Source organism: Leucoraja erinacea, chromosome 32 (assembly GCF_028641065.1).
Source record: "Leucoraja erinacea ecotype New England chromosome 32, Leri_hhj_1, whole genome shotgun sequence".
Lineage (NCBI taxonomy): Eukaryota > Metazoa > Chordata > Chondrichthyes > Rajiformes > Rajidae > Leucoraja > Leucoraja erinaceus.
The window spans coordinates 12,718,560-12,742,326 of NC_073408.1; the positions used below are offsets into that span (position 1 = coordinate 12,718,560).

At 38.1% G+C, this 23,767-nt stretch overlaps 1 protein-coding gene across 4 annotated transcripts in view; it reads left to right on the forward strand.

Moving 5' to 3' along the window:
• The window catches only part of gramd1ba (GRAM domain containing 1Ba), a 360,885-nt gene that overhangs the window by 79,733 nt on the left and 257,385 nt on the right, over positions 1-23,767 (forward strand). Inside the window, exon 1 of one of the 4 annotated variants that reach the window (XM_055660787.1) lies at positions 22,487-22,872. The exons of the other annotated variants lie outside the window; for them this stretch is intronic. The gene's annotated coding sequence lies outside the window, so the exon portion shown is untranslated. Of the gene's footprint in view, positions 1-22,486; positions 22,873-23,767 lie in introns of those variants that run through there. 4 annotated transcript variants of the gene reach the window in all.

The window sequence follows — 23,767 nt, forward strand, 5'->3', positions numbered from 1 at the left end:
CCGATCTTCCAGCACGTTCCTTCGAATATTTTACCTCAGTTTTCCCTCCTTCTGATTTTGACGAGCAATTTCTAATTTAATAAACTAACAACTAAAAAGTGAAAAACTGAGTTAAAATTCTAAAAATTTAATCTAGTTTTTAACTTTTAGAGTACCATCATACAAATAGCACTGGATATATGTAAACAAATACCATATTGATCTGTGGAAGCAATGCCGAGATCTTGATTGCAGTGGTCTTGCTATGGAGCAGTCTACATTGGAGATGGAGCATCTACATTGCAGATGGACCATCTGCTTCATTTTTGTCACCTCTGATGGCTGTTAAGTCCACCAAACACTGAGCTAAGGTTAATATTTTATACTTGTTGATGTGTAACTGCACTATTTTAGTGGCAGTGGGGTAGGTTCTTCCTCAGCTGAATGGAAGTTATCAAAATGTGTCGCGGTGCTCTTTAGGCATACATCAAGGCAATTCTTTTCAGTGATAGTGGGTAATTAAAAGATTTCCTCGAAAGGTAATAGTGACGACTGGCCTATTGATTATTGGCAATGAGGATTTTGTGAAGTGATATCTATTTTATTGCTTTTGTTCTTTGCCTTGGAAAGACCAGTAATATTTTTGATAATCCTAGATTTAAGCTTGGTGCGTTAGTGTAAATTTCCATTAAACCAGATTTTTGAAGGAGTAGAGTTGCCACATTGAGCCTGTTGTTGCTTGAACAAGTTGGAATGAGCGGTGGAGTGGTATCAATTAGTTACAAAAGATGATTATTAAATCTGTTTATTCGATTTAGGAAAATATTGAATTTTGACACTTGGGAGGCAAATAATGGTAGTTAAAATGAAAATATAACATTCCTATCTGTTATATTACCATGCAGAGATTTGCTGGCTTTCAACTTCAATTGCCAATAATACGATACATTTATACAATTAAATTTTTTTTCTTTTGGGATTTAGATAACTACACAAGTTGTACTTTCAGTCAAGGATATGATCAGTCAAAACTACAATGTAAAATTGTTTGTATTTTTAGTTAAATATTATGAAATATATTTGTCTATGTAGCTATATAATTGGTTTGTAACCCATTGAAATCCTCCGGAGTGCAAATTGGACCAATAAATTTGAAAACTAATTTTGTTGTCACCATTCTGTCAGCTGCTAAATGCTTAAAAATAAAGAGGAAACTAACAGACGCCGAGTCTGTGATTAAATATTGAAATACAATTTTGATTTTGAGGGGATTTGCTTTTATCTTGCACATCTTGGAACTTGCCAAAGTACAACATCACCAATTAATGAAGAAAATTGTCACCGCTTGTTTTCACGAAACGGCCTCTTGAGCAGCAATGAGACCAAGCAATTTTAGTGGTGCTTGAGTCTTCTTAAATTGTGACCATATAATTGAATTGAATGTTGTAAATATAAAAAACAATCATGTTATTGAGAGCTGTGGGGAATTTGTACAGAAGCGATGAGTTGATCAGCCATAATTATATGGATTGAGGGGCTGAGTTACTCTCCTATGTCCCTAGTTTAGGTTAGATTTTATTTTGCCATATTAATTCAAATTTATTAAGATTTATATTTAAGTTTAGTTTGAATATACAATGAGGAAACAGACCGTACGGCCCAATGAGACCGCGCCGACCAGCGATCCCCGTACACTTGCACTATCCTACACTCTAGGAACAATATACAATTTTTATCACAGCCAATTAACCTACAAAACTGTATATCTTTGAGTGTGGGATGAAACTGGAGCAACCGGGGCAAACCCATGCGGTCACGGGGAGAACATACGAATTCCATACAGACAGCACCTGTAGTCAGGATCGAACCCGGGTCTCTGGCACTATAATGCAGCAACGCTACCTCTGTGCCACCGTGTTGCCCTTTCATGATAAATGAAGGGAGAAAACATAGTTAATACCTAAACCAACTAACTAATCTGTTCCTCTGTTTTATTAAAACATTGGGTCAAATTTAATGGCAATAAAAATGTTCAGTTAAGAAGAATTATGCGAGGTTAAATCTATTTCCTATCTGAATTTGGATCTTCTGTACCTTACAGAAACTTCATATCCCAGATTGCAATGAAGTGGCTAAAGGAAGAATGCTGGAAAAGCTGAAAAATAACTGAAAAGATTTTTAAACAGTCTAATTGTTTATTCCCTTTTGCAACAGAGCATTACAGTGAGGAGGTGCTTGGTAGACTCACTGTGGTGGATGTTAAACTGTGTTCATTGTGTATTCTGTTATTTTATTCTCTGTCATGACTGCAAGGTACGTAATTTTGTTCAAACTAAAAGTTTGAATGACAATAAAGGATACTTTATACTTTAACTATATCACTAAAAGTCTGACCTAGACCACTTCCTGTTCTGTATACTGATTTTAGAAAAAACGCTGCCACTTACGGCTGTGATTTTTGGCCATCGTACTCCCCTCTGCTGTGCAGGACAAGGGGATATTTCCCATCGATGGATAATAAAAGAGTTATTAGTGTTTAAAAAAATGTTGAGATTCTCTCTCCTGAAGGCCACGCCCCTTCCGCAGAGACTATAAAACCGGGAAGTGTTGAGTGCCTCAGTCAGTCTCTGCAAGATGGGGGAGCGAGAGGGTCACGTCTCTCAGTCTGAGCTGTGAATAACACTGAACACATGTCTACTAAACTGTGAGTGGTTTTACTGACCTGTCAGTGCCCTTAATGTGGTTTGATAATATAGTTTGGAAATGCTAAAGCTGTGTTGCCTTTGGTTTGGAAATGCTAAAGCTGTGTTGCCTAATGCTAAAGCTGTGTTGCCTAATTAAAGTTGCCATGCCTAATTAATGTTGGCTTGCCTTATTAAAGTTGCCTTGCCTAATTAAAGTTGCCTTGCCTAATTAAAATTGCCTTGCCTTCTATATAATTAAAAGTCTAATCTTGATCACTTTCTGTTTACGCTTTATGTTCATTTTAGAAAAAAACGCTACCACGTATCTTACTCGGAGTCCTCCTCCGTTCATCAGGTGCTGAGGATTTTTCCCATCGACGAAAAATAAAAGAGTTATTAGTGTTTAGAAAATGTTGAGATTCTCTCTCCTGTCAATCATGCCATGAAGGCCACACCCCTTCTGGTGTGAGGGGGGTGAGGGACTATAAAACCCAGAAGTGTGGGCATGGCTGAGTCTCTGCAAGATGGAGGAGGGAGAGGTCATGACTCGGTCTTTAGTGGTCTTGCACCCTGCTTGAAATGGTATGAAACTGCACTTGAATTTGGTGGCCTTGCACCCTGCTTGAAATGGAATTTCAAGGAATAGCCGTGAGTCAACTGCCAGCTCACCAGCTGTGAGTGAGTGAGCTGCCAGCACAACGGGCTTGAGTGACTGAGCCGCCAGCCCAATAATCCATTCGGCCCACAATGTCCATGAAGGCCCTCTGGAAACCAGTCCCTTCAGCCCACAACACCCATACTAGCACACCAGAAAACATTGGGTATGTTGCATTGGGTTATTGGAAACATGTAATCCTAGAAAATATTGTAGCACCCAATCTTTAGATTCCCAGTGCAGGCAATGACAGGTGAACATGTTTAATCAAAAGTACACATCATAAGTGTTTTTCTTAATGATCCACCCATCTTCGAATCTTTTGTGTTTGCATACCCCAGACACATCTCTTCCTGCAGCAGAGCAAGCACACTAAACTAATCAGGTCCCCGGACTAGAGTATTGAACTTCTTTGCTTCCATGAATATGTATTGAAGCAAAAAAAATAGTAGTTACTAAAACAACGTCCTCCCCACATGCGGCTTAAACCTCATGATTTTTATGTTTTGAAAAGCCAAAAGCTATGTACCTGTACTGATATTTGTCCACAGCCCTCACCCCTGAATCAAATGACTTGGCATATTATCACAGTGAATAAATGTAAGGATTAATTTTCTCCTATTGTGTCTTCATCGTCTGCAACTCACCTACTGCGTTTGAAGTTGATTGCACAAATCAGATATGTAGCTCCCATAATTGCTTTCTCTCCTTTCATTTTAATCCTCGGCACTCAATCTAAATGGTCCATCCACAAAACAGGCACTGTCAAAATTCCATAATTATAGATGATTTGTCTTTCTGAGTGAAGAAAATTTGTCAGATTTTTGCAAAAATGAAAGAACCATCTAAGTTCTTATCAAACCGGCTGTCAAGGAAACCTTTGTGTACATGATAGATAGTCTGGGAGATTCTTCTGCCTACTTTTGTCCATCATTTTCTCTGAAAGCTCTTATGAAGTTAGGCAGTGCATTATATTCAAGCTGAGCAACAAAACACCGTGAATGATTACTTCATGGAATACAAACTAGCATAACTGGAATGTTTTTTGAATAACATCAAAAATAGTTAACTATAGATAGAATTCTGTGGTGATTTAGAAATTATGAATTTTACTAAATTAACTATTCATATCATGCAGCAAAATTCTGATAATTCTGTCAGTTCTGGATCTGGCTCACCAGGGCAGTGTTTCCCAAATTCCCCTTGATCTCACCAGGGCTTGGTTTTCAAATGCCCTTTAAACTCCCTGGTGCATATTTTCTGCGCTCTCTTTATGCTTATCAGGCCCCTTTTCCATCCACTTTTTAAACTCACAAAGGCTTAATTCCCAAGCTTCCCCAAATCATTTTTAAATTCATCAGTTTTTGTTTCCCCTGCTTGCTTTAACCTCGTCTTCTTCAAAATGTACCATACTATTATGTAACTTTACAAAAAAAATAAATTAAAGTGGATTGGAGTATTAATAGGGATAAATTCAATTATCTGCAAGATCTGCCAGATCTGCTTTCAGTGAAATTCACTTTATAAATACAGGTGCACAACCTTTTATCCGGTGTTCCAGAAACCGAAAAGCTCCGAAAACCGGCCATTTTTTCCAGATGTCGTCTGCGCACCAAAGCTCGCGTTGGAGATCAACCCAGGTCTGTATACTGTATTTCCTGGAGACCGGGAGACGTTTCAGCTGTAAATCAAAGTAAATGTTAATCAGTTTAAATTTGATTCAGCATCTTTATTATTACAGACTAAGACTGAGTGCCCAATAAGATTCGGGTGATTAGATCTGCTTTCAGTGAAATTCACTTTATAAATACTCTGAATTATGGACATATAGTTAAAGTGTTGTAAAAACAACTTACATTTACATTGGAGACACAAGGCGGCCACAGATGCTGACATCTTGAGACCCAGTAAACATAGTGCTGGAGGATTTGGAACTCACCAGGCTCAGGCGGAGCCCCCAGCATGGGAGTCGCCGACCAGGTAGTAGGGGAGAGAATGGTCACCCCTACACCACCAACACATTCCCTCCAAAGTGGACTAACATTTTTTTTCTCAGACTGACTTTTCGGCACTCTAATCTACGCTAAAAATCTTCCATTTGCATTAATCCAACAAGTGTTGCTTCTTTACCTGTATGTATGGATATATAATAATGTCCAAAGGTGTGTGAGCAAAAAACATAGAACTTACCAGGTCAGGCAGCATCTGTCAGCAACCAGTGGGACTTTTTATCAGACTCTCTCTTTTGTTAAAACTAATGTAGAAAACAACTTGATAGTTGAAATTTGGTTGTCCATCAGCACTATGGGAGTTTAATGAGAAATCCAAAAATATTGGGAAAAGTTAATGTGGACTTTTGTTAAATTCATGTCTTTTTGAGATAATAAGCAAGTTACCTCACAAATTTATTATCTGCACCTTATGTATCTTATTTGGAAATGATTTACAAAATGCTCATGATAATTAAGAAAGTTTCACATTTCCCTACTGTGTGGTCATTGATTTTGTTCTTTGGTTCAAGGGAATCAATTTGGCCTGTCCTTAATTATTCACATTGGTATTAAAAAGGGTATCATTAGAAGTAATGAGGCATTCGTTCAACATTCATAATATAAATATATCAAAGGATGGTTTTCTCAGTGGAATATCGGATTGAGATAAGAATATCTCAACTTTACCACACTTGGACTAAGAAGGAGAGTAGTTAATGTGGTTATTGTGCAAGTTGATATGAAATAAAATAGCTGGCAACTTGTTAATCAAGGCCTCCTTTTACTCGCATCCACTTCGCTGGAGGTCAAATGCAGGCTGTTTCATTATTATATTAAAATGATACAAGATCACAGTTAAACACTTTTTATATGACCTTTTGGTATTTACACTAAGCCATTACATTGCCAGAGGCCACCAATAAAAACAATTGACTTCAATGCTTGGCAGTCAGCAGTTCACCAAAGTGAACTAGGTGCAAGGGAAAGGGCAACTCATGAGTTTCTATGGCCATTTTTTATTCTTTCATTTTCTTTGTGTAATCAGGTTCTCATGGACTCTATAGCATTTATCAAATTTTAATGGGAATCATTTTTATTAGTCAGTCCCTTGGAATCAAGGGTTATGCCCCTGTCCCACTTAGGAAACCTGAACGGAAACCTCTGGAGACTTTGCGCCCCACCCAAGGTTTCCGTGCGGTTTCCAGAGGTTTTTGTCATTCTTCCTACCTGCTTCCACTACCTGAAACCTCCGGCAACCACCTGCAACCTCTGGGAACCGCATGGAAACCTTGGAATCTGAAGGGTGATCTCGTAGAGGTATATAAAATTGAGGGGAAGAGATAGAATAGTAATAGGTATTAGTGCAGCTAGCCTTGCAGTTAAAGACACGATATAAATCTCTGCCTCAAGACAGAGAAAGTAGAAGTGTGAAAGTAAATGGGTGTTAAGCAGAAGAGGCAAAATAACAATAGGGGAATTTATTGCTGATTCTTAACATAGCAGGTAACTTCTTTGTTTTATGTTTCCACTCTCATATCAGGAGGCTGAGGAAGTAACTCCAAGCTACCTGTTAGTGGGCTGTTTTAATTGAAGTTTTCCTTTACCTGTTAAACAATTAATAGCAGAAGGAAATAATGGATATAAAATCTTAGCAGATTTTGTCATTGAAGGATTTAAAACAACTCTTTTGCAGACATTAACATAAAGCCCAAGAAAAGAGAAGCAATAGTATAAGAGAAGTAAATGAAAAGGAACCAATTCAAATTGTACCTTTACCACTGATCTTGCAAATATCATGTCATCACAAATTTATGGGGAAGTTGCAATGTCTAATGAATACACCAAGTTGATGTTAAATCCGTTGCATTTCCAACCTTTGCATGTTGAATTATTGCACCATTAAAGTCTTGCCGTCTCATAGATGAGAGCTCAAAAGCTAGTGAATAAAAATCTTAGCCCGACAATAGTAAAGGAAACGGTGAGAAACAATAAAGTAAAGGTGAGAAATGCATGTTTCCAGCAACCATCAGTTCCATAACTTCTCTTCTCAGCAAAGGTACTGTTACTTTCAACTGCAGTAGGTCAACCCACAACAGATCTGAACATCACATACAGAAATAAAATTGGGTGGGCAGTCCCAAGTGCAAATTTGGAAAATAAATTCCGATATTCTACCACATTGTGGTCAGTTGCCCTTTCCACTTCTCTTCTCCTTTCCATTGGGTTTAAACTGGCACTTACAAAAAGGTGTGTTGTAGAGATGTAGAAATGCAACATGGACTTTTTCAATTAAACAATCTAGCAGCAAATATCTTACAAAGATTTTAAACTTTTCCACAGTTGAGTGCATGTGACCTGTGGAAGACTTTTAACGAGTAATTTACCCTCATTGGAAAAGTGAACTGAGGTACCATTTGAATTAGTTCCTTTTCATTCACTTCTCATAGTATTTCTTCCCTTTCCTTGGTCTTTATGATGTTTTAAAACTTTCTCTGACAGAAACGGCAAATATTTTTCTTCCGTTATTTTATATAATGACTTCATTCTAGATGGGATAGGTAGGAAATAACTTGTTGGGGCCCTGGCAGAGACATCTGCATCAACTTTATCCACGATTGAGGTACCATAAGACTGGATGTTGGCAAATATAGTCACTTTATTTAAGAAAGAGTGCAAGGGCAAGTCAAGGACCCACTCCCCTAACCTGAACATCTGGCAGTCAAGTAGTGACAAATCTACCTATTGAGGGAGTTCTAGATTATGCCAAAACATTTATGCTCATGTTGAAAGGGAGAGCATTGACACGTTCACAAGCCCCTGGCAACCCTGTAATCCCTGTCTCAGAGACCCATACAGCCTGCCAGCCCGAGTGCTAAAGACCTGTAGGGACTAATTAGCTGGAGTATTCAGACATCTTCAATCATTTTCTTTTGTAGTCTGAGGTTCTCACCTGTTTCAGAGGGGCATCTATCACCCAAGAAGAGCACAGTGATCTGCTTCAATGATTGCTATCTAGTAGCTGTTACATATACCATAATGAAATGCTCCGAGAGGTTGGCGATTGCATGAATCAACTAGTGGCTCAGAAATTACCTTGATACCCATCAATTTGCCTATCACCACAATAGCAGATACGATTTTACTGGCTCCACTCTGCTCTGGATCATCTGGACATAGGCTGCTGTTTGTCAACTGCAGCTCGCTGTTCAACATTATCGTCCCCTCCAAACTCATCACCAATTTTCAAGACCTGGGCTTCTGCGCCTTCCTTTGCATCTGGATCCTTGACTTCTTCATTAGCACTCAATCAATGTGGATCGGTGAGAACATTTCTTCCTCATTGACCATCAACCAGATTCACCTCAACTGTGTGCTTTGCCCCCTGCTCTCCTCTTTGCACCAGTGACTGTGTGGCTCAGCATAGCTCCAATGCCATCTTGAAATTGGCCATCTTCACCACTGTGGTCAACTAAATCAGCGATTGACCTGAGCATGATGCAATCACAAAGAACTGTGCCAGAGCCTCCATTTTCTGAGTAGTTTAATGAGATTCGGCATGATTCTGAATATTCTAACAGGTCTTTACAGACGTAGTGTCGAAAGTTATCTGACTGCATCATGTCTTGGTATGCTAATTCCAATGCACAGAAATGCAAGACGCTGCAGAAAATGATGGCCCAGTCCATCATGAGCGCAGCCCTTCCCTCCATTGAAAGCATTTACATGGAGGGATATGGTCCTAACACAGACAGGTGGGATGTGCAGATGGGGCATCTTGGTTGGCGTGGGTGAGTTGGCCCTAAGGGTCTTTTCCATGCTGTATGGCACTATAACTCGAAAGAAGGATGAAATTAAAAATCTCATTGCCTTGAGGAATTTACAAAGAAAGCCTACTAGCTGGGTGTTATTCTAGATGGTATTTTGTATATCGTGAATTGTTTTTATTTAGTTCTAACTATTCAAAAACAGCATCATAAGAACAAGAGAAATACTAGCAGGAATTAATCTTTGGCCACACGTGCTTATTCCATAATTAAACAATTATCTTCCCTCTTCTCTCACAGCACCACTTTCTTACACTAATTCTAAAAGGGGTAGGTCTTTCATGATCTTGGAGAAGGCATTTCTTCATTTGGGGCATAGTGAATCTTTGAAAACCCATTAGGAATGTGAAGACACAGTTACTGAGTATATTTAAGATCAATAGATATTAGGTTATTGAGAAATCTCAATATTGAGGAATAATAATATCTTCAATTGAGGAATATTGCTTGATTTTATCAATACGCTAATATCTGTTGTGTCTTTGCAAGCTTTATCAATACACTAATATCTTGAATGTGTCTCTACAAGCTTATTGGGAATCAAAGAACATTTAGCCTCTAAACAAAGACATTTCTTCTCAGTCCTAAAAGACCTACCATTTTATTTGTGGCTGAACTCTGTATCCACCCCGTCAAGAAGAATGCTGTGTGTTTCAATGAAGTTCATCTTCTACTTCATTAGACAGTGTAGAACCGATCTGTATAGTCTCTCCTCACAGAGCAATTCCACCAATCCCAAGAATCTATGCTGTGATTCTTTGTTGCACTTCCTCTTCATTAATTAGGGAGATTTCACCTATACATAATATTACAGCTGCTGTACCACTAAGGCTCTGGTATAATTGCCATAACATGTCTTTATCATTGTAGCCCAAAACTCTTGCAATAAAGGCCAACATAATATTTCCCTTCCTAATGAATGACTCTACCTGTACATTAAACATTGTCCTCTATCACTTCCACAATCCTTTTCACTTGCCTATTTTGAATGACACCTTCCCCTCTCTTCTCCCCTCCCCTTATTATGCTGTGGTCAATTTGCTTGTCTGCCTGCAGTCTCTGCTCTTGACCTCATAGATTTCAAAACATTTTTGTCCTGTGTGTACTCCTTTCTACATGTTACTGATTTCTCTAAGGCATTAAAGAGGTGCATAGTTTGGAAACCCACACATTAGGTTAAATAATTTACCAACTGCTTAAACAGATGTGTTTGCGACTAAGGTGGACTTACAGCAGATAGCAGCATGCTAACATGTAATGATTCTCTCTCGCTGCATTTCTTCTTTCATTCATTTGGCACCCAGTGGAACAACACGGACAGCAATAGTATTGGCTTATGTATGGTAACAGTCTTGCTGAGCTGTGAGCAAAAAAGTTTTGTCACTGTACCTTGATACATGTGCGAATAAAGAAACCATTGGCGGGTATTCTGTATTCTGCTGTGAAGTCTATTTTACGAAGAGTATTAGGAATCACAATACATTTGTGACCAATACAATAAGAAATTGAATATGTATCATTGATCAAATTGATCTAAAAGATATTCCAGCTCAGAAAATATAGTACTTGCATTCATTGGATTAAATTTATCGCATACTTCACAAATGGCGAATGTGGACATTTTTTCTGTCATAAAACATGGATTTTTATAGCGTAGAACAAAGCTACTCCCAAAATATATTCCTATTTTATTTATCTAATTTATTTCTATGTAGGAGCATGTTGAATTATCTGGAGACAAATTCAGCTGGGGAACATTAGTAATTTATTGAGAATGACAGATGAGAAGGGGTGTACTCAAAACATGTCGGCTAGATAAATAAGTAGGTGGTGCCATAGTTAATTTTTCTAAAAACGAAAATGTATATTGTTGAACATATTTCCTTTTAATATTCATCTTGATTGTGGTAGTTGTCAGATTAGCTGATACAAAACATTATATTTTGTTGTTAATTTAGACAAATTAACCTCAGTTAAAGTTTCTTGCAAAAAACATTCATCACTGGCTGGAGATTTTTTGATCAGTTCTGATTTGAAAATGTATTCTTTTAGAAGCTTAATGAGATACAACATGGAATAAGCAATCATTTTTAATGAGCAATTGGTACACTGTTGCTTGTAACTTTTGTAAACCTCTAGGAGGCACTACGGGTTAGCATTTTTACTGTGGTTCAGTAAAGGTTCATTATTTAGAAATATAATGAATCATGGTAACTAACTGACTGAAGGTGCTAGATCATGACACTTGGTCCGATCTGCCATCTGTATCTCACTGTCACCCCTCATACAGGAATGTAATGAAACGAAGGTAAGAACATTTAAGGAAAAAGGTGCAAATATGTCTTCAACCAATTTCTATAATCGTGCAGGTATTATGAATGTTTTGAAGTCACTTGTATTAGTATAATAATTCAGGAAATAATAACAGTACTTTTCTTTCAGTAACCTGCATACTTCGTTAATAATTCCAAATGGGAATTTATTATGCATTAAAATTACTTCACGGGTGATGCTGTGGGATACACCTATTGTTAATTTTATTTGTAACTTAGCACGAGGGAGTTAATTTTGATTCTTCAGTGTATTGTCACTCATTATCTTGGAACTTCGTAGGTCACACTGGAATTCAGTTGATCAGATTTTTTTCACATGTAATTGAGCTCTTGCACAGCTGAGTATCCCTTGTTAAAATTAAAATTGTAAAAACAAGAAACCTGAAAAAATATGTGAATTCTGTAAATCTTACCCTATCAAAAAATAAAAGTTTGTATTTTTAGTTGGAAAGCTTTATCAACCTCTTGATAACAAAAAATATATTAGTGTAATTTTTTGTAATTAGATTGTCAAAGGAAGGAAAAATTATCTTTAGCTTCAAGGTCTTGCTCATTTTATTTTAATGTATTCCATACCTTGTATTCATCTGTGAAATCTAATTAGAATATTAGAAAATTCAAGTAAACATGGGTTAAAAAATATGGAAGTGAATGCAAAGTATTATTTTTGTTATGGAAGTATTGATTCCTTATATTAAAGACTCATTCTTGCTGGAGTGCGAGCTGCTCACTCATTATATTCGCCATCTGAACCTTCTGTTCCACTGACTTCAAAGGAACTAACTAAGAGGCAAGTACAAACAGAATACTGATATTCTCAAACATATTGGTAGCAACCAAGGGAAAGTTTTAACTATTTCTAACTAAAGGTGAATAGTGCAATTCTAGAGAAAGGAAAATATATCTGCCACCTTTTAATATGAGAGTAGGTCGCAGAAACAAGCCCCTCAAAACAGCGAGTCTGCGCCAACCATCAAGCACCCATTTATTCTCATTTTAAACTAATTCTATTTTATTTTTTTACATTCGTCTCAACTTCTTCCAGATTCTACTATTCACCTACGCTTTTGGGGCAATATACAATGGCCAGTTAATCAACCAACTCGCATATCTTTGGGATAAGGCAGGAAACCCGAGGTTACTAGGAGTACATGAAAACTTCACAGACAGCACATAATCTCAGGATTGAGATCAGGTTGCTGGAGCTGTGAGCAGCAGTTCGACTTACTGCACCTCTGAACCACGCTATTGAATAGGCACTTTAAATTCGGAATCTTCCTAAAGCAATTTTTTTTTGGTTTTCCCTTTTTTATTGGTGATCAATTTGAGTATTTGCGGAAAGATTTGTCATTCCGATATCATGCTTTAACTGTCATGTTATTCGGTTGATAAATAGAAATACACAGTCAAGAAAGAATTACATTACTTGTCATTCGAAACTGTGGAATTTCTTAAGTCCAGCAACAATGTACAAGAAAAACCAGTGAAACCCTTAAAAATAAATATATATGTTTTCCTCATATGGCTACTTTTGTTGAATGCAATGAATGATCAAAATAGATTTTATGGAACTGTTACCCTAGTCTCACCTAATGAATTATACACAATTATTTGTATGCAAAACTTGGGTATGGATTTTGTTTCTCACCTCGAAAGACTGTTCAACTTTCTTGAAAGTCCCCGCAGTTTTTTTCTGAAGCAGAAATATATTGTAACCTGGTGTTCCTTCATGGTAACTTTTAGATGAGTTCTATGATATTTGTGACGAAGTAAAGGAACACCAACTATTTAAAATATCAAACTGAAGTCACATAGGAATTAATCCTTTTTTCATTTCTTACTACAAAGATGTTTGATTGTTGGCACTGAATAGAAGTGGTTTCAATAAACACTGCAGGCACAGAAGTGTTCAATGGAAAATATTAATCAACCAAGTCGGACTAAGATAAAAGGTAAACAATTCTGTGTGATGATGATGATCAGATTGTCTTGATTATGATAATTATATCCCCATCAAATATTTGACATGGAGTACAAACAAAGGTAAAATAATTTATTCAACAATTTGAAATATTTTTTTAGAATATAAGGAATATAAAGATAAATAAGTAAATTAAATGTTCTGTAAAACATAATTTTACCTGACACTGGTAATATGGAATGTCATTGCAAGACACAGTTTTCAAGATGATATGTTGGAAGGCCTTAAACATTTTTTTTGTTGGATTTTGAGAATTAAGTTGTGGCTCAAAGACTCTGAATGTTATATATGCATGATAGTGTTGAAACTTAATGGAGGGAGCTAGATTGTGTGATTTTATTCTGTGTTATTTTCTTATTTGTAGCAATTCTTACTTGAATTTTTAACAAGGACTCAATGTTCCCCCTAAATTACATCGGATTAAGAAATGTAAAAATATTGCAGAGCTCCTTGGAGGTAATGCACTGAGCATTGAGCATTTTTGAGCATATTTTGCTCCATTTGTTGAGCAGTTTTGAATATATTTTTGCTGCGTTTGATTTTACTTATTACAGTACATGAATCATTGGGATTCCAAAGGAAAATACACAGGAAGTCCACACCAGCTTCATCAGTGTCCGAAAGGTAAAGATTAATTGGCATATTCTTTGCCAGCCTAATTTTGTTTTGTTTTTTTCACAATTTATTGTCCCTCTTGATCAGTTTCAATTTGAGGGCATGAAATTGAGATACCATGAAAAGAATGAAGGAAAATACTCAGGAATATTGATCACATTTTTCTGCTCATGAGCTACAAAAATCTCTAATTGCAGGAGATGGCAGTTTTTGGCTTCTATCAGAGTAGAGGAATGAAGGGGAGGCTTGGGTGGGGTTCGGATAAGGGAAAATCTGTGTGTGGAATCATTGCATATTTGCAATTGTATTTCAGATCAATGAACTGAATAAAAATATCTTGTAAAATAGCCGTCTTGAAATTGTTACAAATATTAATCTCCAGCATATTGGATTGAAACTATTTTTATTCCACTATAACTACCATTCTGAAGCAGTCTATAATTTATTTTCTTGTACGTGTTATCAAACTATTGAAATCACAGTTGTACATGTGCAATATTTTATTTATTTGAAATATGCATAAGGCAGTTGTATCTAATCTTATTAAAATCTAAATCAAAATTATTTGCAACATTTTAAGAAATGTCAGCTGTGTTCAACAGTGTCGCTCTTATAATTATTTCTAGTAGAGTTAAATATATCTTGAATTCTGTGTAGCCTGGTTTTAAGCCAGTAATTAGACATTTTAATTACTGACAACTCATTGTGTGGGTAATTATTCCAAGATTCAAAGATGCACCATTCTAATGCACATTTCATTAAAGTGTCAATATCTTGCATTATTCCTTTCCAACCCAACCCATAACTAACAGCCAGGTTTCTAACTGTACTACTGACTGGTGAAACCCTGTTGGGGCTTATGGTATTCAGAATTTTGGGACCTTTTCTATAACTCTCCATATTTTTCTCATGGAATTATAAAAAAAATACATTTATACATTCCTTTTATATAGGAAGCTGAAGAAACTTAAAATATTTTTTACTTTTCAAGATCCAGAGATTAGACATTAATAAATACTGCTTCTGCTAGTGAGGCAGCTGAGGAAGCTAACTTTGCTTATTATTTCTGAAATCTTTTAATGGTCCTTATAATTAATTTCAAACCCATTTTTAATAGTGCGACAGCAGGGGAAGACACGGTGGTTGACTACTTGGGCAGACAGAAAAATACATAAATGTTGTTCCTTGATTATCTTTGAAACATTGTTTCCCTCCTGTTTTGCTTCATTGGTTACAATGCTGGCATTAGATTTCTTTTACACAGAAGAGTAATAGCCCTGTCCCACAGTGCGAGTTCATTCAAGAGCTCTCCCGAGTTTAAAAAAAAATCAAACTCGTGGTAAGCACGGAGAATGAATGTAGCGGGTACGTCGGAGCTCGGGGACGTCTCTTAGCGGCTCGTAACGCTAACGGCAGGTACTCGGGAAGACTCGCTAACGGCAGGTAAGCACGGGAAGACTCGTGCAGATTTTTCAACATGACGAAAAATATCCACGAGAGCCCCATGTACCGACGAGCGGCCATTACCGTAAATCTCCGAGTTCGAATCAGGGCAAACTCGGGAGAGCTCTTGGAATGAACTCGTACCGTGGGACAGGGGTTTAAGATTGTTTTGGATATGGTACTTGATTGCTGTTAATACTGCTGAAAAAGTGCTTTTCAATTTCCATAAGTGAAACTAGGTTTTTGCTTATGACTTGCTTATGCTAGATGTTGGCATTTCAGCATTTCTGGACTATTGCAGAATAGAATATGGTGCAAGAGTTTATTGAGTTTGTATAATGACAATTGTTAAAATGCAAGTTACATTTTGAGCAATATGTCATATTTTTTCATCCCACTTTGATGAGCAAATATAATTGTAATATGTTACAGCGGTTCTCAGTAGAACATAGAAACAGAGTACAGGAAGAAGCCCGTCGGCCCATAATGTTCATGCTGAATATGATCCCAAGTTAAACCAATCTCCTCTGTCCGAACATGATCAATATCCCTTCATTTTCTGCATTTCCATGTGCCTATCTAAAAACATCTTGAATGCTATAAACATATCTGCTTCCAGCACCACCCGTGGCAATGTGTTCCAGGCACCCACCACAATTAGTGTAAAACGAAATACTTGCTCCGCACAACATCTTTAAATTTTGCCCCCTCTCATCTTAAAGCTAGGCTCTCTAGTCTTTGACATTTCTACATTGGGAAATGATTCTGACTGTTCACCCTATCTATGTCTCTCTTAGACATAGGTTTATATACTTCTATCAGGTCTGCCCTTGGCCTCTGGCACTTCAGACAAAAACAATTCTAGTCTGTATAACCTCTCCTTATAGCTAATACCTTCTAATCCAGGAATTTTGTTGAACCTCTTCTGTCCCCTGTCCAAAGCCTTCACCTCCTTCCTGTAATGGGGCAATCAGAATTAAATACAATACTCCAAATAGGCCTAACCAAAGCTGCAGTATGGCCTCCTGACTCTTGTATTCAATGCCCCAAGTCATTCCTTCTCTCCAGAGATGCTGCCTGTCCCGTTGAGTTACTCCAGCGTTTTGCGTCTACCCTGACCAATGAAGGTTTACAGAGTATTTACTTTCTTTACAACTGCATCTACTTGTATTGCACTTTCAGTGACCTATGGACAAGGACCCCGAGATCCCTCTGTATATCAGTGCTGCTCAGAGTCTTACCATTAACTGTATACATTCCCACTACATTCAACCTCTCAAAATGCAACACCTCATACATACTCAGATTATACTGCATCTGCCATTTTCCCCGTCCATATCTGATCGATATCCTGCTGTAAATTTTCTTCACTGTCTGCAACTCAACCAATTTTGGTGTTGTCACATATTACAAATTTATCTGCTCATCACGGTGGAATGAACAAAATGTGACATATTGCTTAAAATTTAACGCATTTTAACTGTGGTGAATTATCATTGTACAATTTGGTGTTGTCTGCAAACTTATTAACCAACCCATTTACAGTTACGTACAAGTTGTGTGTATGTGTATATGTATGTATATATATATATATATATATATATATATATATATGTGTGTGTGTGTGTATATATATATGTGTGTGTGTGTATATATATATATATATATATATATATATATATATATGACTAGAATGTGCAGATACAGTTATAGCTAGGCATAAGATATTTTACGGAACCTCTGGCCATCAGCATGATGACGCATTGAGTTGAGTCGAAATAAGTACAAAACTATTAAAAATTTTAGACATCATGTGTAGCCTAAGTCCTCTTATCAGATGGTTGGCTTGCAGTGACTCTTAATCTGTGCCTCTTAAACTATTTCAGTGTCATTCGCCCTTGAGTCTTTATAACAAGGTTTCATTCACCCTCGACTACATTTACTTAAGTGTTTATTTTATTCAACTTTTTGAACATCCTAAAAATATGTAAAGAAAACTAGGAGTGAAAAAGAGTTTACCACTGGAATTGGAAAATCATTCTATTAGAATGATAAAAAAACTTTCCAACGTCTAAACAATGGGCATCAGCCCCATCCTACCCTTTCGGGCTTTGATTACTGCAGTTTTTTTCTTGGAAAACTAGCTCAAAAAACCATGTAATTTAATAGATTAGTATCAAGCTAATATAACTTTCTATAACTCTCCCCGCCAAAAGCTCACAATACCACCAAATATCAACTTTGGTAGCGAAATGCTACACAAAGTAAAGTCACAGTTCAACAGTTGCCTACGGCGATCCTCAAGTGTTGCCTTTTATAAATTTATGACCCCATTAGCTCGCCTGGTCTTCCCTAAAAGGTTATATTACAGTAAATTAGGGAAATATCCTGCTACTTTGAATTTAGAAAACCATAGGTAGAGAGGAAAGAAAATCAAATTTCCAGCTCCAATGCCATTAAAACCAAAAACCGATACTTCAATGGCAGTGGCTTTTTTAAGATATTTTAAGAAAAAAAGAAATATCTGAATAAATTAAGTCATTCGCCTTTCATTCACCCCTCTAAGTTGCATTCACCCCAAAATAATTTCATTCGCCCTTGGGTGAACCATTCACCAGTTTAGGAAGCACTGTCTTAAATTATGGACAGGATGTGCCACGGCACAAACTTTATTCTTTTCCGTTTTTTATTTTCAGCCATGATCACATGATCACAGTGAATGGAGATGCTGGCTCGAAGGGCCGAATGGCCTACTCCTGCACCTATTGTCAATAAAAGTGGTACATTTTACAGAGTGAATTTAATTTGGATGTCCTAAAAAACGATTAGATGAATACAAATTATTTGTTATTTTACTTTGCTTCATCAGAAAGGGTGAATTATTAATTTGTAAATTCTTGCAAGAATCTTGCTTGCTGATAACGTACTTTGCAACATGGTTTGCCACAATTGCGCAAACATGCTGATTAATGATACACAGCTCAAAATTGTACTTATCGGTTGATCTAAAATGATGAAAGTACAAATCGTGCTTTACTAATTCAGGGTAGAACCTAATTATGGTAAAGTAGTTCAGTCGTGTAGTCTAGTAAAAACATAAACAGTAAAAACTTTCAATAATATGTAAAAAAGAAAAAGATCAAAGCAATGGGCATCTTACAGAGATGGTAGAAATTATTTTTAAGAATAATGAAATGTCAGAGAAATGCATACTTTCTGCCTGAAGAACTATTGGGCTCAAATGAAGAGTGAGTATTAGTTAAAAATTTGTATTTGAAAATGAATTTGGCTGAAAGCAACAAATCCCCAAGTCATGATGACTTTCAAGCTAAGATTTTGAATCATCTTCCAAAATTTCATAGATTCTAGAATGATTCCCAAGGTTGGAAAGTAGCAAATCTACAATTTAAGGAAGGAAGAAATTAAAAAAACAGAATAATACAACAGTTAGCCTGATGCTGGACAAAAATATTGGAGCTCCTTATGTGGCAAATGGTAAAAGGAAAGTTTAAAAAATAACAAAAGGATTGCGCAGAGTCAACATGAATTTATGTAAGAATATAATGTTTGACAAACCCGTGGCACTTATTCAGAGGTACCTGCATATCTTTGGACACAATTCATCAAAAATTAAAATAGCATTGCATTAATAAAATTAATAGGCATAGCAAGCAATTACAAAGGTAAATGACATGTTGACCTTCATTGTAAAAGTGCTTGAATGAAAATATCTAAGAGGCGCAAGGAATAAATATCTAAATCTAATTATGTAGAATCCTGGTGAGACTACATTGAAAATATTATGTACAGTCCTGTTCTCCCTACATAAGATACGTGATGACACAGTGTACTGCAGATTCACCAGAATGATTCTCTGGTATCCAGGGGGTGGGTTTTGTCGTATAATGAAAGTTTACTTAGCCTAAGCCTATGCTCGCTTTAATTTGGAACAATGAGATGTGGCATCATTGAAACATGCAAAGTGCGTATGGGCCTTTTCAGAATTTCTGGGCCTCTTAGTTTTGGATAGGCCTTGCACAATTCCAGACATGCCCTTCTACTCTTGATCAAGCACAAAGCAACAACCAATGCTCGCTGGGATGAGTATTTGCTGTACTGAACCAAGATTCTCTTTTACATGAGTGTCCTTAACTCCATACCCCTTGAACTCCATCACCTGTGAAAGCAGAGCATTCCTAATTTTGGTCCTGTCTCACTGCCATCTCAGACTGAGGCTTAAAAGTCATATAATAATTAAAAAAAAAACAAGAAGCCTCCGGAACATGTAGTATGCCTCTGGGAATTCTGAAATTTGCAGAGATTAATGTTTGACACAAGCCCATCTATCTTATCTGGGAAATAAAAGGAAATGACATGGGATCCGAGTGATGCTGTGATAGTGACTAACTTTTTTTTTAAATGGAGGCAAACCAGATTGTGGTATCTGCAGTGCAATCTCCATGCTGATTGTTACAGGGAAAGTCATCACAACTCTTTGACAGAAGGTAAAGCTGTGTGTGGAACTTTCTTTTCAAATCTGCCAAGTATTTTTACATTTTTCAATGTCTCTGACATTCACAGATATTTATAAACTGTTAAAAATGAGGGAACTATTCAACTTTAAGCTTTTTCCATTTAGTGACAAATCTTTGGAATTCTTTGCCCTTGTGGGTGATGGAGGTAGGGTGGGAAGCAGTGTAGTCCAGATAGCCATGGGAGTCAGTAGGCTTGTCGTAGATGTGAGTCAGTAGTCGGTTACCTGCGATGGAGATGATGAGGTCTAGAAACCCACTGACTCCCACGGCTATCTGGACTACACTTCTTCCCATCCTGCTTCCTGTAAGGACTCTATCCCCAACTCCCAATTCCTCTGTCGACGCCGCATCTGCACCCAGAATGAGGTGTTCCACACCAGGGCATCGGAGATGTCCTCATTCTTTAGGGAACGGGGGTTCCCCTCTTTGACTATAGATGAGGCTCTAACCAGTGTCTCTTCTATAATGCTCTCACTCCCCATCCCCCCCCCCCCCCCCCCCCCCCCCCCCCCCACTCGTTACAAGGACAGTCCACCTTACCCTCGCCTTCCACCCTACCAGCCGTCACACACAACAGATAATCCTCCGACGTTTTTGCCACCTCCAACGAGATCCCACCACTGGCCACATCTTCCGATCTCCTCCCCTTTCTTTCCACTTTCCGCAGAGACCGCTCCCTCTGTTACTCGCTGGTCAATTCGTCCCTTCCCACCAAAATCACCCCCTCCCCTGGTACTTTCCCTTGCAACCCCAGGAAATGTTACACTTGTCGCTTTACATCCCCCCTTGACTCCATCCAAGGACCCAAGCAGTCTTTGCAGGCGAGGCAGAGGTTCACCTGCACCTCCTCCAACCTCATCTATTGCATCCGCTGGTCTAGGTACCAACTGCTCTACATCGGTGAGACCAAGCGCAGCATTGGCGATCGCTTCACCCAACACCACCTCCACACAATTCGCATTAACCAATCTGATCTCCCGGTGGGTCAGCACTTCAATTCCCCCTCCCATTCCGAATCCGACCTTTCTGTCCTGGGCCTCCTCCATGGCCAGAGTGAGCCCACCGCAAATTGGAGGAGTAGCACTTCATATTTTGCTTGGGTAGTTTACACACCAGAGGTATGATCGTTGACCTCCAGTTTCAGGTAGTCCTTGCTTTCCCCTTCCTTCCCCTCCCCTTCCCAGCTCTCCCAAAACCCACTGTCTCCGCCTCTTCTTTCCTTCTTCTCGTCCCCCCCACCCTCACATCAGTCTGAAGAAGGCTGTCGACCCGAAATGTCACATATTCCTTCGCTCCATAGATGCTGCCTCACCTGCTGAGTTTCTCCAGCATTTTTGTCTACCTTCGATTTTTCCAGCATCTGCATTTCTTTCTTAAACATATACATACCTATGTATCTATTGATAGGTCTTATGTCTCTTCCTGAAAGTCCACTGCAGTTCAATTTCTGTAATTTAAGCAAAAAAGTGCTTTAATCCATATTTCAGACCATGAGATGCTCTTTGTTAACATTCTCTGCGTTTTAGAGCTTGCGAAGATCTACATAGACTGCTCAATCTATACTTGTGCAAGTGTAGACATGGCCATGAGAATAGGAGTCAGAATGTATGGTATTAATTGTGGTGGTGCTGACATCTACCTTCCTGTCTCTCATAACATTCCTGCACTTTTCTGCGTGTGCTCCTCTCTTGTTGCTGCTTATGCAACATTTCTGTGTCCCTGGTGAATGTCCTCGAATCTTAATACCGTCCTGAATGCTCTTACTCTGTTTTGACTGTTCATGGGCCAGGCATTCCCAGTATTTCATCAAGGAGGCTTTCAGCCTGTCTGCCTGGTAATCCCTTCCCGCGAGTCGTGTTAGTACACAGTCACATTTAAATGATTCTAAGAATTGAGTTAGCGATAACATGCATTTTATGTGACGGCGCATGAGATGCCAATCTTTCTATTTGCTGTGCAAATAATTGTGAGGGGGGGGGGGGGGGGGGGGCTTTTGAAGAGCTGATTTGCAGAGTGTACCTATTTTCGGTGCATTTGGCCTCAACAAATGAACATTTCAAACAGATGAGATTATGACAAACAACGTAAAACACATTACGAGCTGGAGATATGATTAGTTTGTGCAGCAATGTATGGAGCCAGTTTGTAATGGTTCGCTGATTTCTGTCAAGACCACTCTCGTACAAAATAAATTACGATAAAGCTCTTTACCGGTGACGTTGAAGTTCTGTTTTTAATTGCGTGCCCATCAAGCAACTTTGACGAGCTGATAGGCTGCTTTCAGTGGTCTGTTACATTTTGACGCACACCGTGCGAGGTGCAGTGTAGCTAACGGAATAGCCTGGCCCTGCCTCCGGCCTGGAATCATTGGTGCTGAGTTCGGGCCGATTACATTGGCCGGGTTTATGATTAGTTAGTATGGCTGTCAATTAGAACTCCGAGTTTACACTGTGACTCCGAGTCGAGCGGGACTGAATGGAGGCAACTACTGTATTGCATGTGCGGGGGTTAGTTAATTAGGTCATGATTTTTTATTTTCGCAAAAATATATTTTAAACTTACTGTTCTTGCATGTTTACGGTATCAGTATAATACCAGTTTACGAATGAGCTACAGGCAATTTGTGTTTGTGAAAGTTAGAGAAATTGCATCTAATGAGTCCAACGCTTCGCTGTAACCCCCTAAACTGGCAAATGTCTGCTGTATTTGACAGGAAATCTAGAGTGGTGAGAAAAATAAATCTCGAAAGTAAAAGGAACTGGTGTTCCGGTTCTGAAATATTTCAAAGGCAGAGTGGGGATTAATTTCTAACGTTGTGTTGGAAGTGGAAGGGTAAGTGAAACGCGTAGAGATCCGGGGGATGAGGGATAGTGTAAGGGGAGCTTTGCGAACTGGTCGAATGATAGCATCAGACTGATGCTTTGTGTGTTCGCGGAAAGTTACTGCAACATTTTGGAAGAACAGTTATTCCAAGAGTTAAAGGCCGTTCGAGCATCTCTTATAGTAGAACAATCGGCATTCTTGTGAAATGACAAATACCGAAGTATTTTTAAACAAGTATTTTAAAGATAGAAACTTTCTTGAAAAAAGACACAAAGTGCTGGAGTCAGCTGGTCAGGCAACATCGCTGGACAACGTGGATAGGTGACGTTTCGGATCAAAAGTTCTGTTAAACTTTCTTAACTTAGATTTTGTTTTCAGAAAGTTATCTATAAGTATTGGATTGCTTTGAAATACTGATGTCAAAGTATTTTGGAGTAGAGGTATTAAGACAATTGTTGGTATGTGTAAGAAGGAACTGCAGATGCTGGTTTGAACTGAAGATAGACACAAAAAGTTAGAGTAACTCAGCGGGACAAGCAGCATCTCTGGAGAGAAGGAATGGGTGACGTTTCGGGTCTGTAGAAACCCGAAACGTCACCCTTTCTTTCTCACCAGAGATGTTGCCTGTCAAGCTGTTACTCCAGCTTCTTGTGTCTATCTTCGGTTTAAACTAGTATCTGCAGTTCCTTCTTACACACGTTCATTAGGGTTATTCAGATATCACTTTCATGAATTATAGTGTTATTAAAACACCATTTAAATACTGTCATTCAGGACCATGACAAGTTTTTTTTAATTTCCTGTGGCAAAAAGTAAACTGTAGAGGCAAAGGGATACTTTGGTTCAAGACCCAACCTTTGTTTCCTTTTTATGTTGGTTGGAATTACTAAAAGTCTAACTATGT